This window comes from Macrobrachium nipponense, chromosome 44, assembly GCF_015104395.2.
Source record: "Macrobrachium nipponense isolate FS-2020 chromosome 44, ASM1510439v2, whole genome shotgun sequence".
Classification (NCBI taxonomy): domain Eukaryota; kingdom Metazoa; phylum Arthropoda; class Malacostraca; order Decapoda; family Palaemonidae; genus Macrobrachium; species Macrobrachium nipponense.
In genome coordinates this window covers 16,208,369-16,234,062 of record NC_087221.1, presented here as the reverse complement: position 1 = coordinate 16,234,062, position 25,694 = coordinate 16,208,369, and the positions used below count along the sequence as shown (strand labels likewise).

At 44.3% G+C, this 25,694-nt stretch overlaps 1 protein-coding gene across 1 annotated transcript in view; it reads right to left on the bottom strand.

Annotated features, from left to right (window-relative positions):
• Positions 1 to 25,694, bottom strand: part of LOC135204047 (T-complex protein 1 subunit alpha-like) — a 107,458-nt gene that overhangs the window by 35,360 nt on the left and 46,404 nt on the right. The gene's annotated exons all lie outside the window — the stretch shown is intronic.

Sequence of the window (25,694 nt, the reverse complement as noted above, 5' to 3'; positions counted from 1 at the left end):
CGTAGTCAGACTCAGAGCGGAGAGGTTATAGGTACCTTTCGTGATAAAGTAGACCGACTCTCTCGGAAAAGGTCCTTGGAAGGACGTGACCTCTGTGAATCTAGGATCTTGAAGGCCAACATGGGCGATTAGCGTCATTGTCGCTCCCTGTGATGGTATAAATCATCTTATTACATTTCCTAAGCGTTTGAAAAAGGGGAAAAGAGGACTAAATAAACATCCATCCCTGTTCAATATCATAGCGAAGAGATGTATGAAAGGACGTCCCCCCCCTCCAAAGTCCCCTCCACCCCCGCCCTAAAGTCTCCAAATAAACTTCCAACATAAACTTGTAAAGAAAGATTTCCACTCGGAAAGGTCAGTAGTTGCTGCCGTCGATCGAGACGATTCGTACGGACTTTGCAATCCTGTAACGAACCTCTAGAGGATCGTTACATTCTACGTCTGTTGTTATATAGGCTCTTTCTCGTAAACCCGAACAGGGACCGAGAGAAGATACTTCCTAAGATATGAGAGAGCTGTGGAAGATCAGAGTTGATATGGACCACTGGTTCCAAAAACTCGTTTCCAGGACTGGAGGGACGACAGAATTGCTTCCACTTCTTTCAGATTATGATCCAGGACATCTGAAACCCTCTCCATGTCCCGGCACCTTCTTTCTATTCACCTCAAGTGATACTTAACAACGCACGAGAGATGTTCAGAATCATTTCCTATATCTTTAATAAATTTCAGTTTCCCGGTAGGAAAAAACTGTAGAGGTCTGAATTGCAGTCTATTTCAGGGAAACAAACTTCTTATAAAAATGAAGGAAATGGGTCCCCCAGCAAGCTCATCCATTCCCTCCTCCACAGTATGTTTACTTCCCAAAAGGTAAAAAGGCTGCGCTTTGCCTAAGCAGGACAGCATATAATAGTGAAATGTTGCGGTAGACTCGTAGTCCTATACCGTGCGGTAACGCACCGCAAAGAAAGGAGAGATATCTCTGAGAACATAGTAAGGCAAAACGAATGCAATGTTTATTCATTCATGTAAGAAATCCCCTCAATCTAAGGCTAAAGTCCGTGATTGTAGGCAGAGATACAGTTAGTCAGTCAATCCCGCAGGAGAGAGAGAGACGTAACTGCCAGCACAGAGATACGGTTAGTCAGTCAATCCCGCAGGAGAGAGAGACGTAACCTACAGCGCATGACAGCGAACGAGCTGGTACTGCCTCGTTTGGACTGGCGGAGAGGACAATGACAGCAGCAGCTTACGATCGTCGTCTCTTAACTTTATGCCTGGGTTGCCAGCTACCCTATTCTACGAAGAAATAGGTCCGTAATTTTTAGCATAAAGAGACTCTCAAGCTGGTATATTTAAGCGAAACAGAAAACGCTAAATATATAGATGCGTTTGTGTCGTCTAACACTACCATACAACGGTAAAAGATAAATCGGAAACTCCTGGAAGGCTGCAGGGAGTAACGATTAAATGTCCTTAAATTAATAGACAATAGACCTCTCGGTTGCCATCCGAAGAGGTAACTACAGCAAGCGTATATGACTTGAGCCAACCAGTAGTAAAATAACGCAAGCAAAATATGATATTATATTGTAATAAAGTTTTTTTTCATACTTACCTGGCAGACATATATACTATAGCTGAATTCGGAAATACAGCTACATACATAATCTGACAGGCAAGTTTTCATAAAGAACAAAAACTCAAGAGAATTGAAGCGGACAGCTCACGCTTCTTATGTTAGATTGGACATAAGCGTTCATTGACGTAGTCTACAAGTCTATTTCTTGTACGAGTCTGCGAATGATGAATGAGAGCTCTTCCGAATCTTGTCATAAGAGCTTATCCGCTTACGCAATATAAAGTTAATGAGAAGTTTGTCAATGAGAACTAACCCATTTACGGGACAAAGAGATAATTTGTCATGAGGGGATACCACTTACTTGACAAAACGATAGTATATTGTCAAATGGGGGAAATTCACTGAATTGACAAAAAACGTAATCCAGGAAGTCGATCATTTTATTTTCGATTCCCGTCTCAAACGAGGAAGGGGCAAGAATCCTGTTAAGAGACGACTTACGACAGGTTTAGAACGACGATGTTCAATTCGGCAGCGTAAGTCCCGACTAGGAACTAACAAAATCTATCATCTGAAAGCCTTTCAGATGGGCTAAAAAGCTTGCAAATTATCCTGGAAGAGGAAGAAACTCTCCAACCAGCTTCCTCTCCCGTATCAAAATTTATTGGCAGTATGGCAAAGGAAGTCCTGTCTTGCGCTTTCCTCCTTTTGATGAGTGCCTTTGCAAGAATCCTACTGAACGTAGCCGAGAGTCCTGACGTGCAGGACGTCGAGCTTTTACATAACCCATTGCTGCCTTACCGCAAAGTCTTGACTGCGGTAGAGAAAAAGAGATCTTTCCTTGAGCTTTCCATAACTCCATCCATCCTGGACTTTACGAAAAGCAATATTACTGACAAGACCTCTATAATTCACGAAACCCGTGGTCTTGCTGGGTTTCGAAACGAAGTTGCCTTTTCACTTTAAGCTTCTTCCTCCGAAGCACTGCTTACTTCACATTCTTCGCAGGCGATGTAGAAGGGATCACCGAAGTTAGGTAAAAAATCTTTAGGCCCAAATCAGCTTGAAGACTTCAACAGAAACGTTCAGTCCAGGCGACACACCTGGCGTGTCGCGCTCGGCGTCCACTGACTAGCAGCGAGCACGCTCGGCGTCCATTGGCGAGCAGCGAGCACTCTCGGCGCGTCCCGCTCGGCGTCACTGGCGAGCAGCGAGCCCTCTCGGCGCGCCGCTCGCGGCTCGGTATCCACTGGCGTGCGCTCGGCCTCGGCGTCTACTGGTGCGCGCTTGGCGTGCACCCGCGCGCGCGCCTTGGCGTCCATCCGAACATCCCGTCCAAGCCGAGCGTCAAAAAAAAAAAAAAAGCGTGCAGAAAAGCGTCACGCTCCTGACAGGCGTCAATGCAAGCGAAACTGCCTTCAGGGAAGAGCATTAGACATCTCGGAGAGAAAAAACCGACTGCACGAAGCAGTCTCAGGTGAAGGGTTGATCGTGTGAGAATACGCGGGGCAGAGGGAACGCCTTCTTATTCTCACAGCAACAAAGCTATGACGTCCGCGCTCAAAAGCGTCCTGCTAATATGACTTGCTTTCCCTTTTCTCGGTGGAAAGACGTACACGAGTTCAGGCGACGTTCGCCTTCTTACTTCTCACTGCAACGCATGACGAAGAGAGAGAGAGGGACGTGAAACGTCCTCTTCTATAAAGCTTCTATTTAGAGGGCGCGAGTCCTTCCGAAAGCTCCAAACCCTGCGCAGGGAGGACGCATCGGAGGACGAGAAGCAATCCTTCAGGATTCGTGCACGCACTTTGGCAGCCTGGGAGTAACTTCAGGTCTGCCGAAGGCACGTCAGATCGGTGGGAGTTCCTCGTAACCCTCCTTCGGCTTTCGACATGCTCTCTCCCTGTTCCTGGGAGTCAAGCAGAGGTCCCGGCCTAGAGGCGAAATAAGGCCGATCTGACGCACCCTCCACTACACAAGGGGCACTGTCACTGCCCTTAGCCACTTCACTTTTGCTCTCCAAAGCCAGCACTTTCGATTCTAAGTTACGAATCGATAGAGTATCAGAGAAAGGTCAATACCCTCTACAGAAACTGTTTAGGGCCCGAAGGCTACATTACAGGGTTAGGAGTAACAACTACAGAAGTAGCACTTTTCACCACAATGATAGGAGAGCGAGCACCTTAGATTCCAAGATACAGATGGAATCTATAACGTAAAGGGCATTACCTCACGAGACATATTTAGTAGCCCTAGGCCATACTACAGGGTTAGGCAAAATAGTCTACAGGTAGGTTAGCCTACCCTGACTTTGTTTACTGATTAATTGCGTACATATGAATCATACGTCTTCCTTATGGAATTAGACAAAGTCTCCACACTCCTTACATGACAAATCTCAACAAAGAAGCAAGACACATAGCCCTCGTGCATATCGAGTGCGGAACTACCGAAGCTTTCGGTAGCCACACCCTATCTTAGCAGACAACACCCTCTGAAACTAGCCTAACTAGATTCAGATATACAAAAATGAATCATATTCAAAACAATTTAAGATAGCGTATGCCTAGCCACAAATCCAAGTCAATAAATCAAAAGACAATTAGGATATTTAGCGGCCATGAAGTTTCCAAAATCCTAAGACGGAGGTACTGAAAACAGGTGTTTCCAGCACCGGCGACAGAAAAATTATGAATAGAAAATGGGACTGGTTCCTGATACCCGCCTCCCAGCGGCGGGAATGGGTACTAACCACCTGGCCGACCACTGTGTGTGCCAAGGAAGTTTTTGAATTTCTGTCGGACTTCAGAAAATACAGCTATATATATACTGACAGGTAAGTTTCATGAACAAACAACTATTTACGTAAATAGTAATCAACTATTTACGTATCTTGTAGCCCTCAATATTTGGCAAAATCGAAGTATCCAAAGAGAGACATTATCCAGTACGTAATTTGATCAGAGAGAGAGAGAGAGAGAGAGAGAGGAGAGAGAGGAGCGAGAGAGAGAGAGAGAGATAGAGAGAGAGAGAGAGAGACACTTTGGCAACAATGGTCTCGGGGGTTTTTATAGCTTCCTTCTGCTTGATGATCGTGGATATTGTAGAAGGATTTCAACCATACTCGTTTGCCAAATCGACGATACGAACGCCACGTTCATGCTTTGCTATAATTTCATGTTTTGCTTCCATCGAAATCATTTTCTTGGGTTTTTTTCTTATCACCTGCTTTGTCTTTAGCTTTGAGACCCATGGTTAATAATAAAATAGACAAAATAACACGAAAAATAGGCGCAAATACAACGAACTAAACAACGACGTGTTACATGCAGCACCAACAAACAAACAGACTGAACGCCATTTATCGGTCGCCTATACAACTAACACTCATCGCAAAATCGTATCTCAAATATTTCGTTGTATATCAAAGCTTGTAATTTCGCAAATTTTCTGTTGTATCTCAAAACATTCATATATTAGGGCAATCGTATGTCAAGTTTCCAATGTAATTTGATCAGAGAGAGAGAGAGAGAGAGAGAGAGAGAGAGAGAGAGAGAGAGAGAGAGAGAGAGAGAGAGAGAGAGAGAGAGAGGAGAGAGAGAGAGAGAGAGACGCTTTGGCAACAATGGTCTCGGGGATTGACGTAACGTTTATTTCTGAACAGATAGGACAGAGAGTGTTCGTTTCATTAAACGGCCTCTGACTCATGGCAGTAAATGTTTTGTTGATACTAATATATAAGCCTATTTAAAGATACATTTACTTTAATTAGTCTATATGATACGTAAATAGTAATCACTGTTCTTGTAGCCCTCAAGATTTTGCAAAATCACTCCAGGTTGTACATAAAACAAACTTCAAGAATGGTAGTGTCACCAGAGGATTACAATAGTTTTTACCTTCAAGAACCAGCATTCTTTTATGAAATAACTCCAGGTTGTACATAAAAACTACAGGAAACAACATGTAGTGTAACCAAAGGATTACAAGTAAGGTTTTTATAACTTTTTATTAGTTTAAGACATATTTCCAAGCGTCGTTCCGGCTTACGACGATTTTCGGCTTACGACGCGTCTCAAGAACGGAACCCCCGTCGTAACCCGGGGACTGCCTTACATATATGAACAGATATCAAGCAAATTAAATTAACCTATATTGAAGTAATTACTTAAATCTAGATTTTAAGAAAAGTTCCAATTTTCCCATATGGATAATGTGAAATCCTCAATCATAACAAATAACAAACTAAGTCCCCCTTTTTAAACTTTTTCTATTATTAATGTGTTCAAAAGTTAAGTGTAAAATAATGAAACAGTATGTTATATGAAGCAAAATTTTTAAAAATTTTATTTTTTCTGTGAACGATTTACGAACTGTTAGGTAAAAAGGGCACCGGCCGGCTGGGGGATGGAGGAGGAGACGGGAACCCTTTGAGCAAACCAAGTTGGTTGCAGTATGCTAAGGTTGATGATAAAACTCAATTTATTCACATATTGAGTACAAGATAAATCAAAGGAATCGATATTGTGTCAAAGAGAGAGAGAGAGAGAGAGGAGAGAGAGAGAGAGAGAGAGAAGATAGAGAGAGAGAGAGAGAGAGGAGAGAGAGAGAGAGAGCGGGGTTTTACTTAATATACACTACAAAATGAGAGGCAATAAGGATATATATTCACAGTCCAATGCTACACTTTATTGTATCAAACATTCTTTAAATTTAATTTCTTACTTTCAAATCATATAGTGTGTTTACATATTCATCATTCTGTACTCAGCTTATGACAATACCTGCCATACATTTTCTATTATAGTGAACATTTAGCAGATCTGAAATATGATTAAAAAACATTCCATTATCATTAACAAAACACATATCATTACAATCTTAAACAGATACTTACTCCAACATCATCAACAATCATTTTGTCAAGGCCAACAGGTCCTAGAGAGCTCTTGACAATGTTAGCGACAGAGCTGGCAGCAATAACTGGAAATTATAGGATAACTTTAGTAACATAAAATTGAAAAAATATATATATATATACAGTTAAAAGACTTACTTTATAATAGTATACAAACAGTTATAATAACCAAGGAATATATTTTTAGTACTAGACAGACAATAGATGGAAATTTCAAATTTCTAATGTTTCTAACATTTTCATCCTTCATTTTTGGATATTTGCATCAAATCATTGCTTTTGGTCAGTCGGATATTTAATGTGGGATTCATTCCAACAAATTAATTTCTGGATATTTGCATTAAATCAGTGCTTTTCGTCAGTCGGATAGTTTAATGTGGGATTCATTCCAACAAAGACCAAATATACAAGAGATTCGAGAAACTTTGTAAAATGACTACACAGTGTATTGCTAGAAACAATACACTGTAGAATCAAACAATTAGACCAGACTACACGAAGTCCCTGGGGTGCTGATAAGCAGAACTGGCATTAACTGAAACTCGGTGACTTATGGCGCTTATGGTGCCTCTGTTAGGTATGTTATGGCACCATAACTCTATTTCGGCACCTTATGGCGTCGATAACCGAAACTTGGCCCACTATGGCGCCATCACCAGAAAAACGGGTCGCCATTAACTAAGGACTGCCTTCTATGATATTTTTCCCACCAAGGGTCAAGTTAGTGTAATTATTTGTAGTTTCCTTATGGAGTATATGGGCTGCGGGGAGACATTGTGTATTTGTCAATAAAATTGAGAAGACGTAGATAATTATTGTCATTTTGAAAGGTTCGAAAAGTTTTTGACTTGTCAAATTTCTTACTGGTTCTTTCTATTACATACTAGTAATACTTAGGTAAATTTTAACTCTAAAGAAAGTTTATAAGTTCTCCTAGTCAAGTTCCGAGATACTTTTAGATAACTGGATGTATTATCTTCCATCAAAACCTTGTGATATTTATCTAGTGTTTTATTAATCTTTCAACTTTGTTGTTGGTAAAACCAATAATTTTTTTAAACGTATACAAGTTGTCAGCATACGATATGGGTGAACTTGTACTCTTATTTCATCATACATTAATTGTACTTTGAAGGGTTAGCCAATGAGATAAAAGAACCTGTCATCACACACATGAGCTTCACACTTTGGCTGTTTGTGCTTTAAATAAAGTTTTTTGACACTTCTGTTTTCCATACCCTATCTAACAATTATGGAGGAACCCCAGAAGTAAGGAGGTATTTGGGTGCCTCTATAAACGAGTCAAACCAACTTGTCAATGAGTCTGCCATCCAGAACCAAGGTCTTACAAAACACCAATCGTATCAAGAAAATGAACTAAACAAAAATTGGCATGTTAATAGAGATGCAGGGATCAGGTTAGGCATGGAAGTATTAAGACTACAAGCAGTTAACTTTTACTACATAATGCAATGCCTTCAAAGAAAGGTCAGGTAAGGGGTGAATATGGCTAGGCTAGTAAGCACCTCACACCCTCAAGTCAAGTATGACTTGGCACACTGTGATGGATAAGCATTGGGCCTGTATTTGCCTAGCCTTGCCAAATAAACTTCAGAGGCCTATTTTTGGGCAGCTTAATTGTAACCTACACAATTCACTTGAAAAATTAGATCAGTCATTCATGATTAAGATCATACGGTAGATCTAGCTAATAACTCTGTGGCGGGTACTTCTTCGGAATTTGAAGTTTCCTATATTTCAGTTATTAACAATTTACTGTTATTTTTGGAAGATTGGCTGTAATTAACCTGTAATTTCCCTTAGAACGCTATCCTATGGTAAGGGGGACTGATGGGAGAGCGGGGTTAGGGTGGGTGTGGGGGGGGTTATTTTATGATCTATTTGATGTTTGGAACACGAAACACAAGCAAAAATAGACGACGAATAAATCGAGAATGCAGCAGTTTCAGTCAAATTTCAGCTACTACTACTAATATAGGGGAGCTTTTGGTTCAATACACCAAATTGTAGGTGAGGGAAATAGTGGGTTTGAAGTGGGGGGGGATAGACAGATAACACGTACCCAACCAATCATATTACAAGCTTTAAAATTCCGGATAAGGTGCAAAGGGCCGTTCTGCCACCCCCTTAATCATTGCTAACCTCCTGTAACCCCTGGCGAGCGCATGCAGCACAATATTCCTTCTTGCCAAGAATCTTTAAAATTGCAGATAAGGCCGAAGCGCCATTTGGCCACCTCCTTAAACAACACACCCCCCATTCTTTCGACCTATCATAGGCCTAGTCATCCACCTAGTACAGCTAAGCCGATTTTGTTTTTAACATTTGTTAACTACGAGTTACGGGCCAGTCAACACTGCGGTCTTCTTAAAGTAGCCAAATTTGCCCCATTAAATTTGATTACAAGTATGTTAATGTAATTTCAGTTTATATCATTGCAGTAATTACATCAAAATATTTGCATTATACTATCGTCATCCAATTTTGATGTAGAAGTATCTTTGTTGATCAATATTATTTACGTCTAGGTCTCTTTACCCAACAGCCCCACACCTTCTTTACCAACTCATATCTTCAACAAACAGGGGCCCCGCCCAACGAGTACCCGACTTTCCTCAGCCTCTTCCTTCTGTAGAACATATGGCTCCTTGAGGTTTTGCACATCCTTGTCCCTCTTACACACAAAACATGGCCACTTTTTTACATGATCCAACCAGAACCCCATGCTTCCCAAATCCCCCACCATTGTTTGGTTACAGATCAGATTATTAACCTTACATCTATCCAACATGGCTGAGGACCCACCACTGAGAATGAGAGGTTTTGGGCGGGGGATTAACTTGGACAAAGACTAAGTGCGTTGTTAAGGAATGGTTCCACGAACGTGTAAGTAATATAGGAGCCATATGTTCAAGAAGGGTAGCTAAGGAAACCTATTATAAACAGGAATCGCACTAATTAACCTAACCTACTAGGAAACTCCACTTTTCAACAAAAAGCTCCCGTATAAGACTGTGCATGCAGGACAGCACTCTACAGTATGACCACCATACAGTAACATACAAGTTCTGAGGTTAGTTACATCGACCGACAAAAAATATGGGGAAAATCTTGATAAGAAACCAAACTACAGAAAACTCAATTTCCAAGGTAAGGTTAATGTCTAGGAGAGGGCCACATGAAGATATCAGTGATATTCAATGTATTTTTACTAGAATGTGTAGGAATGTATGTAAATAGTGGTATACGAGAGAGATAATTTAGTGAAATTCAATAACAGTCGAAATATCAACAATCAAACTCACGCTACTCTTCTCTTCCTCCAGAATTTTTCTAAGTCTATTGTTATTGTTGACTGTGTCTTGTTTTAGCTCAAATGAGCCCTGTAACTACTATACTCCGCAGACAAACTAGTCCACTATGACGTCTTACACGTTTGGCCAATCACAGTTTCATTTTCTGATATGTACCTCATCAACTTTGGCCAATGGCGCAGATGTTTGCAAATTTTCTCGGCGCAACAATACATTATCTAACCCAGGCATTTCAGTTCATTCTTTAGACGTGGACGCCGTAGCAAGCACTTCATCTCATATTGCACAAGAAGTTGAAATTCCAGCTTCTTGTCCTGACTGTTTCTTAAGTTATGGCACATCTTTATCAACCAACAGTTTAAGGTAAGCTTCATTAATTTAGAGAGTACATTATAATGGTGGTAGATATGATGTATACAGCAGACCATCCCTTAGGATTTGTTTTGATGGATGTGTTAGGTAGTGACCTTAAGGGAGGGGGGGGGGGGGGGCGAGCCCTCCCAGGCCTAGGTAGGGGGTGGGTACGGGGCCCTAGGTTAGGTTAGGTGGTTGTGTTTTAAGTTCGGTAGTGTCCCAAAAATCACTGTGGCCTTAAGGGGGGGTCGACCCCCCCGCGCTAGGCCTAGGTAGGGGTACAGGACCCCAGGTTAGGTTAGGTGGTTGTGTTATGTTCGATAGTGCCCAGAAAATCACTTTTCTCCTCCTCCCCCCACCCCCACCCAAAAAAACCCTGCTTCCCACTGGGGTTCCCCCATGATCGTAGTAGTAGGTTTATTGCTTACATTTTGTGTGTAAGAGTAAGTCATATTTTCTTTTTTATTAATTTCCTCATGTTTCTATGCAATATACAACACCAACCTGGTCGTTTTTTGCCGTTTTTCGTCGTTAATACTTGAAAAACGGGTGCGGCCTTCTCCTGGACATTAACCCAAGGTAATACTCCATGTGGAGATGTTCCCAGTAGAACTCTGGGGCTGCTCTGCATCAGGATTACCTTAAAAATTGACTTTTTCTATATTTTGGTTGCTTATTAAAAACGTTTTTCTGTCGGTCATCTGTAGGGTAAACAATCACGGACAATCCAGCGTCATCCCGCTGGCCAGGCCTTATTCACGTTGATATTTAATTGGTAAAACAAGAATACAATTACAACTTTAAGCATGCCATTCAAAAATTAAAGTTTCGTCAACATAATGTGATATGAAAGTCCCCATACGAACTAAAATAAACATGTGATGTTCTCCGTAAAATATGTTTTCAAGGCAGTTTTGAAATCCAATATGTCGGCAATCGTGAGGCTGGCCGGTCTAACCACGGACAATCCACCATCTTTCCCAGCCTTCCCAGCACTCATTTGAACAATGTTACATATATATGTAACGTTTATTGGTCTTACTCAGATTGCAGTTGTAATCAGCACAATAAAACAACATTTTGTTGCCTATATTAGTGAAAGTATGAAACTTTTTATTCCCGGGGGTCATGGTTTGAACTGAATTCATTTTTACCTTGTAATTGGTGGTTTTATCCTTACTGCCATCACAACTGAAACTCCACAATGCTTATTTGATTGTAATTATACACATTTAGGTCTTAATTCACTCTACATTGCACTTTAACCACGTTGCTGTTCCTGGTTCCTAAGTACTCACTCCGCAAACACAGTTACAAGCAGCAGACGACAACACTGATTATGGGTGCAAAGCTTTATTTCCTTAATTGTTTACTTTACTCATTATTTAGTTTAACTTTACTTCAAAATGTTTAATTAATTTATGTCTACTATCCCTTTTTGCAACAAATTAACCCCGAAAAATTACAAATATTTCGGATGTACACTTACGAGCAGACAACGCGAGGAAAAATTACTCATCGTTGCCAATCCAGTGGAGTGTCACACATACGCCAATGCATTTTAAAAATAGTTTTCCATGATTCTATTTGTCATAGTAATGCAGTAATGATAAAATTGCTGTACGTAATATGTATATATACTTCAACTACTAGATACACTAATTTCACTTACTTCCCTAGTTTTGAGTAAGTCTCATATCCAGTTTGGAGGGTAAACATACCAATTGACAACACTAATAAACAATTGAAGAGCGCAAAACGTCGCAAAGAATGCCGTAGTCCCCTTCAATAAGTATGGTTAGAGGTCGGGTGTACGATTGTTGTGATGAAAGTGCCCCAGCGTCTATGGGTACAAGTCGTGTGCGGATCTAGCACAGGAAATGGGAAGCTAATTGACACAAGCAACTCCGCAAAGATCGACATGGCGTCAATCTTCTAAATATTCTGAGTTGTGAGTAAAAATTTTGAAAGCGTTCAGGTGGTGTGGGCACTGCGTTGGCCACCCTTTTCATTACCCTCTGTTTAAATCTTAAAATATGGCCTTAATTTCTAACTTTAAAGAAAATACTTACTTCGACTGATGACCATCTCCAGTGTCAGGACGTGTTAAAATGATATTGTTAAGATACAATAAAGTTTTGTACATACTTACCTGGCAGTATATACTTAGGCTATAGACTCGGTCGTCCCGACAGAATTTCAAAACTCGCGGCACACGCGACAAGGTAGTCAGGTGATCCACCATTCCCGCCGCTGGGTGGCGGGGTCTGGAACTATTCCCGTTTTCTAAGCCATAATTTCTCTTCCACCTGTCTCCTGAGGGGAGGCTGGGTGGGCCATTAATCGTATATATCTGCCAGGTAAGTATGTACAAAACTTTATTGTATCTTAACAATATCATTTTTTGTACAAGTAACTTACCCAGCAGATATATACTTAGCTGATTGGCACCCTTGGTGGCGGGCAAGAGACAGCTAAAAACAAAATAATACTTAAACTAAAATACATTAAAAAACAGGGAAAAAACAACCTATGTTCTTGGATAACATAATCCATAGTTCCTACCTTATTGGGCTGAAGACTTCATGACTACTGTCGATGAGTCTGCTTGCCTCAAGAGTTCAACGAGGAATGAACCTATGGTTGAATAACTCTTTGGATCGTGTCAATGGGGCTAGCCCGCTTACGCGACAGAGCCTATACTGGATCGTACCAATGGGGGCTGACCCACTTACATGGTAGAGCCTTGACCTTTTTGTCATATCAATGGAGACTCGCCCTCTTACATGACAGAGTTAAGGTTATTAAACAAATCACAAAGAGCACTGAAGCCAATCCGATCACCTGACCATGTTAAGTATTGTTACAATCTATGAATTGTAAGAGGGTCCCTATTCCCTCTGACATTAACCAATAAAAACAACCACCAATAAACAGTAAATTAAAGCCTTAAACTAAATAGGAAGGATTAGCCTCAGCCCCTTCTCCCAGCACTGATTCGCCGAAACATACGCTCCCAGAGCAAAGCACTTTTCGTACGAAATTTTTAACGTCTCTTAGGTAATTCGAGGCGAACACCGAATTACATCTCCAAAATGTCGACTCTATAAGAGCCTGAAGCGACCATGTTTTGTGAAATGCCATAGACGTAGCTATGGCTCTCACTTCATGAGACTCTCACTCTGAGAACCTTGAGATGCTCTTCTTCGCACTTAAGGTGAGCTTCCCTTATTACATCTTTTATGAAGTATGTAAGGGCGTTCTTAGAAATCGCTCTTTTCGGATCTCTTACAGAGCACCAAAGACTTTCTTCTGTACCTTTCAGCAACTTCTTCTTCTCCGAGGGTAGAACTTGAGTGCCCTGACTGGACACAAAGTCCTTTCTAGTTCTCCTCCCTGTTAATGAAGATAGTCCTTTTATCTCAAAGCTTCTTGCCAAGGCTTTGAGGGATTTTCATTTTTCGCTAGAAAAAATGGTTTAAAAAAGGAGGCAAATCGCTGAATCCTTCTTAAACCCCACTTTACCTTCCAAAGCTTGCAACTCGCTAATTCTCTTGGCTGTTGCTAACGCAAAAGGAATAATGACTTTCTCGTTAAGTCTCTAAACGAAGCTGCGTGAGACGGTACAAATTTTTCCGACATTAGGAACTTGAGGACCACATCCAAGTTCCAGCTAGCTTCTTGATTACATGTTCTTTCGTGGTCTCAAAAGACCTTATAAGGTCATGAAGATCTTTATTATTCGTCAGATCTAGTTCCTCTATGTCGAAAAAACTGAGGCCAGCATACTTCTGTAACCCTTCACTGTTGAAACTGCCAGGTTACAGTCTTTTCTCAAATATAGGAGAAAATCTGCGATTTCAGTTACAGAGGTACTGGAGGAGGATATTTTCTTTCCCTTACACCAATTCTTCTAAACAAACCCCTCCCACTTTCGACTGATATACTTTGTTAGCAAGTGGTAAGACTCTTCTGGCTCTTGCAATAGCCGTTCGCCCACTTCTCGTGAAAAGCCCCTTTCTTGCTCTGACAAGTCCTTCGACAGTCTGAAGGCGGTCAGACTTAGAGCGGGGAGGTTTTTTGTGAAACCTGTCGAAGTGGGGTTGTTTGAGAAGATCGTTCCTTAGTGGTAAGCGATCTTTGGAAAAATCCTCACTAACCACTCCAGCCAGCCCCTCTGTGAACCAATCGAGAGCCGGCCGAGAAGGGAGCGATGAGGGTCATTCTTGTTCCTTCCGAGCAAGCGAACTTCCTCAATACTTCTACTATCTTGAAAGGAGGAAGGCGTATGCGTCCAAGCCCGTCCAATCTAGCAGAAAGCTGTCTACTGCTAGTGCTTGAGATCCGAGATCGGGGAGCAATAGGTTTCTAATCTGTGATTCTTGTTGGTCGCGAACAGGTCTATATTGGGCCTTCCCCACAGATGCCAAAGTTGTTGGCAAATCTGAGGATTGAGAGTCCATTCCGTGGGTAGGACTTGTTCTTTTCTGCTTAACAGATCTGCCCGGACTTTTTCTCTCCCTGCACAAACCTTGTGAGGAGAGAGATCTTCCTTTCCTGTGCCCAAATCAGCAGATCCTTTGCTGATTCGTACAGGGAAAAGGAATGCGTCCCCCCTTGTTTCTTTATATAAAGCGAGGGCTGTTGTGTTGTCCGAGTGAATCTGAATCCCCAGACCTGAGACCTGTTCCTCGAAATGAACCAAAGCTAGATGAATGGCTGTTAGCTCTTTCTTGTTTATGTGCCAGGACACTTGTTCTCCTTCCCAAGTGCCTGACACTTCTTGCGAACCTAGGGTCGCTCCCCACCCTGAATCTGAGGCGTCTGCAAACAACGCTAGGCGAGGGTTCCTGTAAGCGAAGGGAGATTCCCTTGCTTTAGTTTTCTGTGGATCTAACCACCAACGGATATTCTCCTTGATCCCTTTCGAGATTGGAAATGTATCCCCTAGATTGTTGGACTTCCAATCCCACTTCTCCTTCAGATAAAATTGAAGGGGTCGTAGGTGAAGTCTTCCTAAGGAAACGAACTGTTTCCATCGAGGAGAGGTCCCCAGTAAGCTCATCCATTCCCTCGCGGAACAATGTTCTTTCCTTAAGAAGACTGACCACCTTTTCTAAGCAGCGTTCTCTCCTTCCTGCGAAGGATACGCTAGAAAATCCCGAGAATCCATCTGAATCCCCAGATAGACAATACTCTGCTGGGGAGTCAGCATGGATTTCTCGTGATTTACTAAAAGTCCTAAGGACTTTGTCAACTTTAGAGTAACTAATAGGTCCTCCAGACATTTTTTCTCCGATTGGGCTCTTATTAGCCAATCGTCCAGATATAACGAGATCCTGATCCCTTCCAGATGTAGCCAATAAGCTACATTCTTCATGATGTCCGTAAAGACTTGAGGGGCAGTCGAAAGTCCGAAGCACATCGCTCGGAACTGGAACACTTTCCCTTGGAACATGAACCTCAGATACTTCCTTGCTGCCGGATGAATTGGCACATGGAAATAATACGCATCCTGAAGGTCCAGGGACACCATCCAGTCCCCTGGACGAAGAGCAGATAGAACAGAGGAAGACGTCTCCATTGAAAATTTCTTCTTCAATACAAAGAAATTCAGGGCACTGACGTCTAGAACCGGTCCTCCATCCCCCGATGCTTTCGGTACCAGAATAGCCGATTGTAGAATCCTGGAGACTGGAGATCTTGAACCAGTTCTACCGCTTCCTTGGAAATCATCTGTTCCACTGCTTGCAACATAGCAAGCTTTCGGACCGGATCCGAGTATCTTGCGGTCAACTCCCTTGGAGTTGTCGTCAAGGGAGGATTTTCCCTGAAGGGGATCAAGTATCCTTTTTTCAGGATAGAGAGGGACCAGGAGTCCGCTCCCTTCTGCGCCCAGACTTTGGCAAAGTGGAGAAGCCTGGCGCCTACTTTCGTCTGGAGGACTTCCTGCTCATCTAGACTTCCCGAAGGACCTTCTAGATGGTCTACTCCTTCTCTCTGGTCTGCGACCTCTAAGAGGGGCTCTAGAAGAGGAGGCACCTCGAAAGGGCTGAACAAAAGAGGGTCTCTCTTTTTTCTCTATAGGCACTGCCGGCCTAAACTTCTTGGCTGAGTGCGTGAGGAGATCCTGAGTTGCCTTCTCCGTAAGAGATTTAGAAACCTCTCTAACAGTCTCTTGTGGAAAAAGGTGCGGGATAACGGTGCAAAGAAGAGATGTCCTTTGCAAAGGTGATACTGCTCTTGCTAAGAAAGAGCTAAAGACAGATCTCTTCTTTAATACTCCCGTTCCAAAAAGAGAGGCAACTTCCACAGAACCGTCCATGACCGCTCTGTCCAGGCAAGCCAGGACGCTCGAAAGTTCCTCCATGGAAACAAAGTCAGTGTCCTGAGCTCTCTTCGCTAACGCTCCCAAAGCCCAGTCCATAAAGTTGAAGACTTCTAGGGTTTTAAAGAGGCCCTTTAGAAGGTGGTCTAGCTCACACATGCCCCAAGTCGCCTTAGCAGACAGCAACGACTTCCTCCTAGACGAGTCCACTAAGGAAGCAAAATCCGCATCTGCGAAGAAGGCAGACCTAACCCCATAGTTCTTTGGTCTCGTACCACCTTCCTGGTTTGCCTGTTAACTTGGAAGGAGGGCAGGAAAAAACTGTCTTGCCCGCTTCCTTTTTCTGGAAGTCAACCACTCTGAAAAAGTCTTTAATGCCCTTTTTCATACAAAGAGCGGGGCGCATCTTGACGAAGGAAGACGACTTGAGATCTTTAGCTGGACATCAACGATCCTGGTGAAGGAGGGTCCGCAGGATGAAGGGAGTCTCCGAACTCCTTTAGCAGCAAAAGAGAAAGTCTCTTGTAGTCAGAAACTGCTACATCTACTGGCTCTTCGTCTTCCGATACCTGGTCCAACTGATCCACAGAAGGAGATCGTTTTGGAGTGATCTGGCTCTTCCCGGGAGAAGAACTCCTTTCCCGAGAAGGGGAGCGCGGAACATTAGCACTTCTATACGAGAGTGAGACTCCTGCCTGTCGGAAACACTCTTGCGCCTACGAGACTCTTGTTGTCTAGGTTCGTCAGGTTCGTGGCGCTTGCTAGGCTCCTGGCGTCCTGATTCAGGCGCTTGAAAAGATCCCCGCGTCCTGATTCCTGACGCTTAACAGGCTCTTGGCGCCCTAACACTTGACGCCTAACGTACTCCTGGCATCCTGCCTTCTGGCGTCCTGACTCCTGGCGCCCTGACTCCTGGCGCCCTGACTCCTGCGCCCTGACCTCCTGGCGCCCTGACTCCTGGCGTCCTGGCTCATAGCGTCCTGATTCTGCCTTCTAGCAGAATCCTGACGTCCTGAATCCTGTGTTCTAAGAGGCTCTTGACGCCCTTTCTTTCGTGCGTTTTGCTGCCTCTTTGCGCCTGTCTGGCTCCTGGTCCTGCAGACCCAAGGGATCCTGATACCTAAATCGGTTTTCCGGTTCCTTGCACCTAAACCGATCGAGACTTCTGCTCGATTCGCGGCGTCTCAGAGGGCGCTTCGGAAGACAGCCTATAGGGCGAAAGGGCTCTTCTCTCAGGAGAACAACTCCTATCAGACGCAGTCTCTCGCGAAGGCGATAAACGCCCTGGAGATCGTGAGGGTTCTCTCCTATACGAAGTCGGGGCGCTTAGCGGAACTGCTTAACAGGGAGCGAGACATCCTTCCTCCTTGTAGAGTCCTTAGCAAAAGAGCCTACGAGAGAAGCTAACTGCTCTTGCAGATTAACCAAAAACCTTCTTCGTAGGATCCTGAAGAGAAGGCTCCTCTTGTCTAGTCTTCTTAGGTCCCGAAGGCCAATCCTCGGGAAAACGCTCTGGGCTGGAGTCAGCCGCGTCTCCTTTAGGCGCCTTCCAGGCTCTCTTCAAAGGGCGCGAAAGAGAGGCCGAACTCCATCCTCGTTTAGGAGAGGAGAGTCTGAGGCCGAAAATGACATTGTTATGATACAATAAAGTTTCATACATACTTACCGGCAGATATATACAATAGCTATAGACTCCGTCGTTCCCGACAGAATTTCAAATTTCGCGGCACTCGCTACAGGTAGGTCAGGTGATCTACCGCCCTGCTCTGGGTGGCAGGACTAGGAACTATTTCCCGTTTTCTAATCAGATTCTCTCTTCCACCTGTCTCCTGCGGGGGGAAGGCTGGCTGGGTGGGTCTTCAATTGTATATATCTGCCAGGTAAGTATGTATGAAACTTTATTGTATCATAACAATGTCATTTTCATACATTCAACTTACCTGTCAGATATATAACATAGCTGATTGACACCCTTTGGTGGAGGGCAAGAGACAGCTAACCAACTGACTAGACAGGTAAACAACATATGTTGTAGGTATAAATAAACCTTAGTTCCTACCTTTTTAGATGGAAGACTTCGTGGCTACTGCCCAGGAGTCTGCTTCTCTCAAGAGCCTTAGCGAGATAGTGATCTGTGGCCAAGAGTTCTTGTGGATCTGTCGATGGGTCTCTTCCACTTACTCGACAGAATCCTAACTGGCGTTTGTCAATGGGAGCACATCCGCTTATATGACAACACGCACTTATTTAAGGAGCACACCACCAATCCCGATCACCCGATCCACTAACCCGTGTTAGTTCTAAGATTGCCTAGAGTTTATCCCCAACTCTTAGCAAACAACCACAAACTCGAAACTCATACCATACAAAATAACAAAATTTTTGTACCCCTCTAATAGTCAGATGTCACTCGATTTTCAAATGAAGAGAAGTGAAGGCCGCCTGTGCGCAACTGACACTCCCATACACCGAAAACCCGAGAACACATCCGACAAGAGGGTTACGTACATAATTTAAGGATTGGTGCTTTCTCCTTTACCCAGACCGTCTGTGCTGACATAAACGGACCTAAAGAAAAACATTTATCATACGTTAACTCGCACGTCTTTTAAATAATGGGATGCAAACACAGAGTTGCATCTCCAATAAGTTGCGTCCAAAATGTTCTTTAGTGACATATTTCTTTGGAACGCCACAGAGGTTGCGATTGCTCTAACTTCGTGGGCTCTCACTCTTAAAAGATTAAAAGAATCATCTGGACAATTCTTATGAGCTTCTGTGATAACACTTCTAACAAAGAAGGCTAATGCGTTCTTGGACATTGCTCTCTTGGGGTCTTTCACTGAGCACCAAAGACCTTTATGCGAACCCCCCAACTGCTTCTTCCTGTCCAGATAAAATTTTAGAGCTCTAACTGGGCAAAGGGATCTTTCTGCCTCTCTGCCCACCAAACTAGAAAGTCCTTTCACTCGAAGCTCCTGGCCAGGATTCGAAGGTTTTTCATTTTGGCCAGAAAAAGGGAAAAAACTGAAATGAACAAATTGCAGAGTCTCCTTTGAAGCCAACTCTTGATTCAAGGGCGTGCTAACTCACTGATTCTTTTTTGCCGTTGCAAGAGACATCAGGAACAAACACTTTCTAGTGATGTTACGAAACGAAGCAGTGTGAAGTGGTTCGAATTCATCTGATGATAGAAATTTAAGAACCACATCTAAGTTCCAGCTTGGAACCTTAGGTTCAAGTGATTTAGATGTTTCGAAGGAACGAATGAGGTCGTGCAAATCCTTATCATTCGTTAGATCTAATCCTCTGTTTCTAAAGACTGCTGAAAGCATACTCCTGTACCCCTTAATAGTCGGTACGAGAGATGCGACTTTTGTCTAAGAAACAGAAGGAAATCTGCAATTTCGGTCACAGAGGTACTGGAAGAGGACAGCTTCTTCGACCTACACCAGTTTCTGAAAACTTCCCACTTCGATTGGTACACTCGCCTAGTAGATGATCTGCGGGCTCTAGCAATTGCGTTTGCTGCCTGGCGAGAAAACCCTCTCGCTCTGACAAGTCTTTCGATAGTCGAAAGGCAGTCAGAGCAAGAGCGGGTAGATTTTGATGGTACCTCTCGAAGTGGGGTTGTTTGAGCAGATCTATTCTGTTTGGAAGAGATCTGGGGAAGTCCACTGTCCATTCCATCACCTCTGTGAACCAAATTTGAGCTGGCCAATACGGAGCGATCAGAGTCATCTTGGTTCCTTCGGATGCCACGAATTTTCTGACTACTTCCCCCAGTATCTTGAACGGGGGAAAAGCGTAAACGTCTATCCCTGACCAGTCCAGGAGAAAGGCGTCTGTTGCATACGCCCGGGGATCCTCCACCAGGGCACAAAACGTTTCTATCCTTTTGGAGAGGAATGTGGCGAAAAGATCTATTTGAGGCTTCCCCCAAAGGAGCCAAAGGCTCTGACAGACTTCTGAGTGGAGTGTCCATTCTGTGGGAAGGACCTGGAATCTCCTGCTCAATCTGTCCGCTCTCACATTCCTCTCCCCTTGAACAAACCTTGTTAGAAGAACTACCTTCCTTTGGTTCGCCCAAATCAGTAGATCCCTTGCCAGCTCGTACAGAGCAAAAGAGTGCGTCCCTCCTTGCTTCTTGACATAAGCCAGAGCTGTCGTATTGTCTGAATTTATCTGCACGACTTTGCCTCTGACTAAGTGTTCGAAGCTCTTTAGCGCCAGGTGAATTGCTAAGAGCTCTTTGCAATTTATGTGCCATGACACCTGTTCTGCCGACCAGGTGCCTGACACTTCTTTGGATCCCAATGTTGCACCCCAGCCCGCCTCCGAGGCGTCTGAAAACAATGTCAGGCTTGGGTTCCGTACTTGCAGGGACACTCCTTTGTTTTCCCTTAATGGAATCAACCACCACTTCAAATGATGTTTTATTTCTTCCGAGATTGGAAACGTGTCCGAGAGCTGACCTGTCTTCCAACTCCAACTTCTTCTTAGGAAGAACTGAAGCGGTCGAAGATGTAATCTTCCTAGGAGAAAGAACTGTTCGAGCGAGGAAAGGGTTCCCAGAAGGCTCAGCCATTCCTCGCTGAAGTGCGCTCTTTCCCTAGAAAATCGATACTGTGGCACAGCCTTTCTTTATTCTCTCTTGAGATGGAAAAACTCGAAAACCCGAGAATCCATCTGATCCCCAGATAAACCACGTTCTGGCTGGGGATCATCTGAGACTTCTCGAGGTTCACGATCAATCCCAAAGATTTTGTCAATTCCAGTGTTATTAACAGGTCCTCCAAACACTGCTTTTGAGACCTGGCTCTGATGAGCCAGTCGTCCAGGTACAGGGAGACATTTATCCCTTTCAAATGTAAGTGCCTTGCTACATTTTCATCACGTCTGTGAAGACTTGAGGAGCCGTGGACAGGCCGAAACACAGGGCCCTGAACTGATAATTTCGTTCCTTCGAACATAAATCGAAGGTACTTCCTCGACGAATGGTGGATCGGGATGTGGAAGTATGCGTCCTGAAGGTCTAGGGACACCATCCAATCCCCTTGCCGCAGTGCTGCAAGGACTGAAGCAGACGTTTCCATGCTGAACTTCTGTTGTTCGACAAATTTGTTCAGCGCACTTACGTCCAGAACCGTCTCCATCCCCCCGAGGCTTTTGCTACAAGAAACAAGCGATTGTAAAACCCCCCCCGGGGAGTTGCAATCCAGCACTAGCTCTATTGCTCTTTTGTCCCACATCTGTTCCACCATCTGACGAAGAGTATCCATCAGAACAGGTCCCTGTATCTGGCGGACAATTCCCTCGGTGATGTTGTCAAGGGAGGAATGTCCTTGAATGGGATGCGATACCCCTTCTTGATAATCGACATCGTCCAAGGATTCGCTCCTATGTCTTCCAGGCTTGCGCAAAAGAAAGTAACCTGGCTCCTACGGGTGTCTGGAGGACAGAATTCTCATTTCCCTTTCTTAAAGGGACGGAAGGAAGACCTGCCCCTCTTTTCGGATGACTTCCTTCTGGCGATCGATCTAGTTGGAAGACCTCCTCGAAAGGGCTGCTGCTGAGTTTGGCGAGCCACTTTCTTTTCCTCACTAGCCCCACAGGCCTATTCTTCCTTGAGGATTGTCTAAGGAGATCCTGGTGGCCTTTTCCGTCAGAGAGTGCGCGATGTCCTTCACCAACTGCGAGGGAAAAAGGTGTTCAGAGAGAGGCGCAAACAATAGGCGGCTCTCTGCGAAGGAGAGACGGCCTTCGTGAGGAAAGCACTGTGCACCGCCCTTTTTCTTTAAAACTCCTGCACCAAAGAGGGAGCATACCTCAGCCGATCCATCCTGAACAGCCTTATCAATGCAGGCGAGGATGCAATTTAGGGTTTCTGGTGACGAGTTGTTCCTTTCCTGAGATTTCTTGGCCAGAACCCCAAGGGACCAATCTAAGAAGTTAAAAACTTCTAAAGTGTGAAAAAGTCCCTTGATGAGGTGGTCCGTTTCCGAAAGCCCCCATGTTACCTTCGCTGCATTCAAGGCGTGCCTTCTCGACGAATCCACCAAACTCGAGAAGTCTGATTCAGCTGAAACGGACAGAGACAATCCCATATCCTCTCCCACCGTCGTACCAAATTCCCTCTCCTCCCTGTAAGTTTAGCGGGAGGCATACAAAAGACCGTCCTTCCTAACTCCTTCTTCTTCTTGAACCAGGAGTCAAGAGATTGTAGAGCCCTCCTCATAGAAATAGCAGGCTTCATTTTAAGGAAAGAGGAAGACTTGTGTGTTTTCGTGCTCGAAAACTGAGAGCGTGGAGAAGGGGGAGCAGCTGCGCGTCAAAGAGTCTCCATATTCCTCCAAAAGAAGGGACGAAAGAACTTTATAATAGAAGATCCTTCCTTCATTTCGTCCTCCGAGGCATCTTCTGGGTTGATAGGCTCGGAAGAGAAGGCTCTCTTCTTTCTTCTGACTCTTCTCTTACTCTCTTACGAGTGTCAGGCTCTTCATACGAGGAATGCGCCTGGTGTACAGCAGGAGTATCTCGCCTGGGAGGAGTAACGTGCTTGGAATACTCCTGGCGCTTGGCAGGCGCAGAGCGCCTCGAATACTCCTGGCTTTTAGTAGGCGCATTTTGTTCAGAATACTCCTGGCGCGTGGTAGGAGTATTAAGTTCCGAATACTCCTGGCGCCTGGGAGGAGTATAAGCTTCGGAATACTCCTGGCGCCTGGGAGGAGTATTAAGTCCAGAGTACTCCTGGCGCCTGGGAGGAGTATCAGCTTCGGAATACTCCTGGCGCCTGGGAGGAGTATTTAGTTCAGAATACTCCTGGCGCTTGGGAGGAGTATCTAGGTCCGACGACTCCTGGCGCCTGGTAGGAGCACGTCGTTCCAAACACTCCTGATCCTTAGAATGCGTCTGATGTTTAGTATGAGTATTGATTCCGATAGGCGCTTTCCGTCTCACAAGCGCTCTACTCCTAACAGGATCTTCCTCTTCCGCTAACTCTTGGCGCTTGATTGAAGATCTTGAATGTTGTACTGGCTCGTTGCGCCTACTCGGAGCCTGGCTTCTGGTTGGCGCCCTACTCTTGACAGGAGTAACTTCCTTTCTTACTTCTCTCCTGTCTAGCGCACCGCTCCCCCCAGAGATGGCCGCCTGTGCGACAACTCCCCTGAAGGATGCGTCGCGCCCGACAGGAGAAAGGTATTTAGATCTTTTAATAGGAAGCCTATCATCCTTCTTACGAGTAGGCTCCTTATAACGAGTTCCTACTAACAAGGCTAATTGCTCTTGCATATTCTTCAAAATTTTCCTGGTTGAGGAATCTTCCGAATTAGGAGAGGGAGATCTGGAAGGCGCTCTAGGATCCCTTCCAGACCCAGAGTCTGAATGTATTCTCGCCTTCTTTATTACCGAAGGCGCTCCTCCTTCCGAGAAGCGCTCGGGACTCGAATTGATCTACATGCTCTTTCATACTCCTCTTCGAAAGGACGGGAAAGATTCGACTCCTTCCATCCTCTTCTCGGAGAAGCGAACTAGACGACGAAAAGCCACTCTCGAAGGACGCTTTTCCTATAGCGGTCCTTGGCAGTCGATACGATCGATTCCTGCCGAAGGGACGCCTGATCGTTGGGGATTCTCCACAACCCCCGTACGGCTTTCGACTTTCTCTCCTCCTCCTGGGCCAGGGAGCTTGGAAGAGGTCTAGGCCTGGGAGCGGTCGCAGAGACGACCAGACGCCCCCTCCACTACACTGGGGACACTAAGCATCACTACCACATTCACTTTCCTTACCTTCCAATGCTGCGACTTTTTCCTGCATTTCTGAAGGGAAGCTCTAAGTTCTGCTATTTGCCGAAGCAGACTAGAGGGATTAGCAATTTGTGAACGGGCTGAAACAGAATGGTCATGATTATCATAGGAAGAAGCTACAGAGCTAGATATTAAATCATGAGAGGCAGACATCTGCGGGTTTTATAAGCCGCCTTCCTCTCTCTATCTTCCTCTCTAACTTCTTCAAGTAAGAAGTTAGATTCTTCCACTCTTGTGCACTCAGTTTCTCACACTCGTTACACGTATTCTCAATCGAACATTCACCTTCTACACCCCCTACAAATAGTGTGAGGATCTACCGAAGCTTTCGGAATCCTCACCTTACAGCCCTCATTCACACACACTCTGAAACTAACACTAGAATCAGACATATTCACAAATTCCAAAACCAAGTCCAAAAAACAGTCCACGATAGCGAATGCCAAACAACGATCCAAGTACGTCACCAAATATCAGCGAGAGATGATCAAAAGCTTTGCGAAAAACGATTCTAGTCAGGAGGAAGTAACAACAATGTTGATACAGCCGGCGACAGAGAGAATCTGAATAGAAAACGGGAATAGTTCCTAGTCCTGCCACCCAGAGCAGGGCGGTAGATCACCTGACCTACCTGTAGCGAGTGCCGCGAAATTTGAAATTCTGTCGGGAACGACGGAGTCTATAGCTATGTATATATCTGACAGGTAAGTTGAATGTATGAAAAACACTCCTTTAGGACGCCTTTCTGCGGCAATCCGAGGCAGCCTGGGACTTAACAACAGGATCTGCCGAAGGGACGCCTGACCGTTGGGGATGTTCTGCATCCTCCCTGCGGCTTTCGACATTCCTCCTCCCCTGGTCCTGGGAGTTTGGAAGCGGTCTAGGCCTAGGAGCAATGAGGAACCGGTCAGACGCCCCTCCACTGCACTGGGGACACTGCACAAGTCACTATCACCACTCTTACCTTGGTTTAGAGCTCGTAGCTGAGCTTGAAGTTTCTTAATTGAAGCTTTTAACATTTTCCCTCTCGACGAAGAATCTTTGGATTCAGAACAGGGAGAAGCAGCTGAGGCTAAGGGAAAATTGTTAGAAGGAGAGGTTAATTTCTTGTTCTAAGGAAGCAAGATCTACTAGATGACCTAGCTGAAGCCTTTCTCACTCTATCTCTCTCAAGCTTCCTAACATATGATGATAATTCCTTCCATTCAAGCTCCGTAAGGTTCTCGCATTCAACACAGGTGTTAATAAAAGAACATTCATTCTCCCTGCATTTAGCGCAAATACTATGGAGGATCTAATGCCGATTTAGGCAGCCTAACCTTACAATCTTCCCTACTGCAAACTCTAAACATAGGTGAAGCCTTA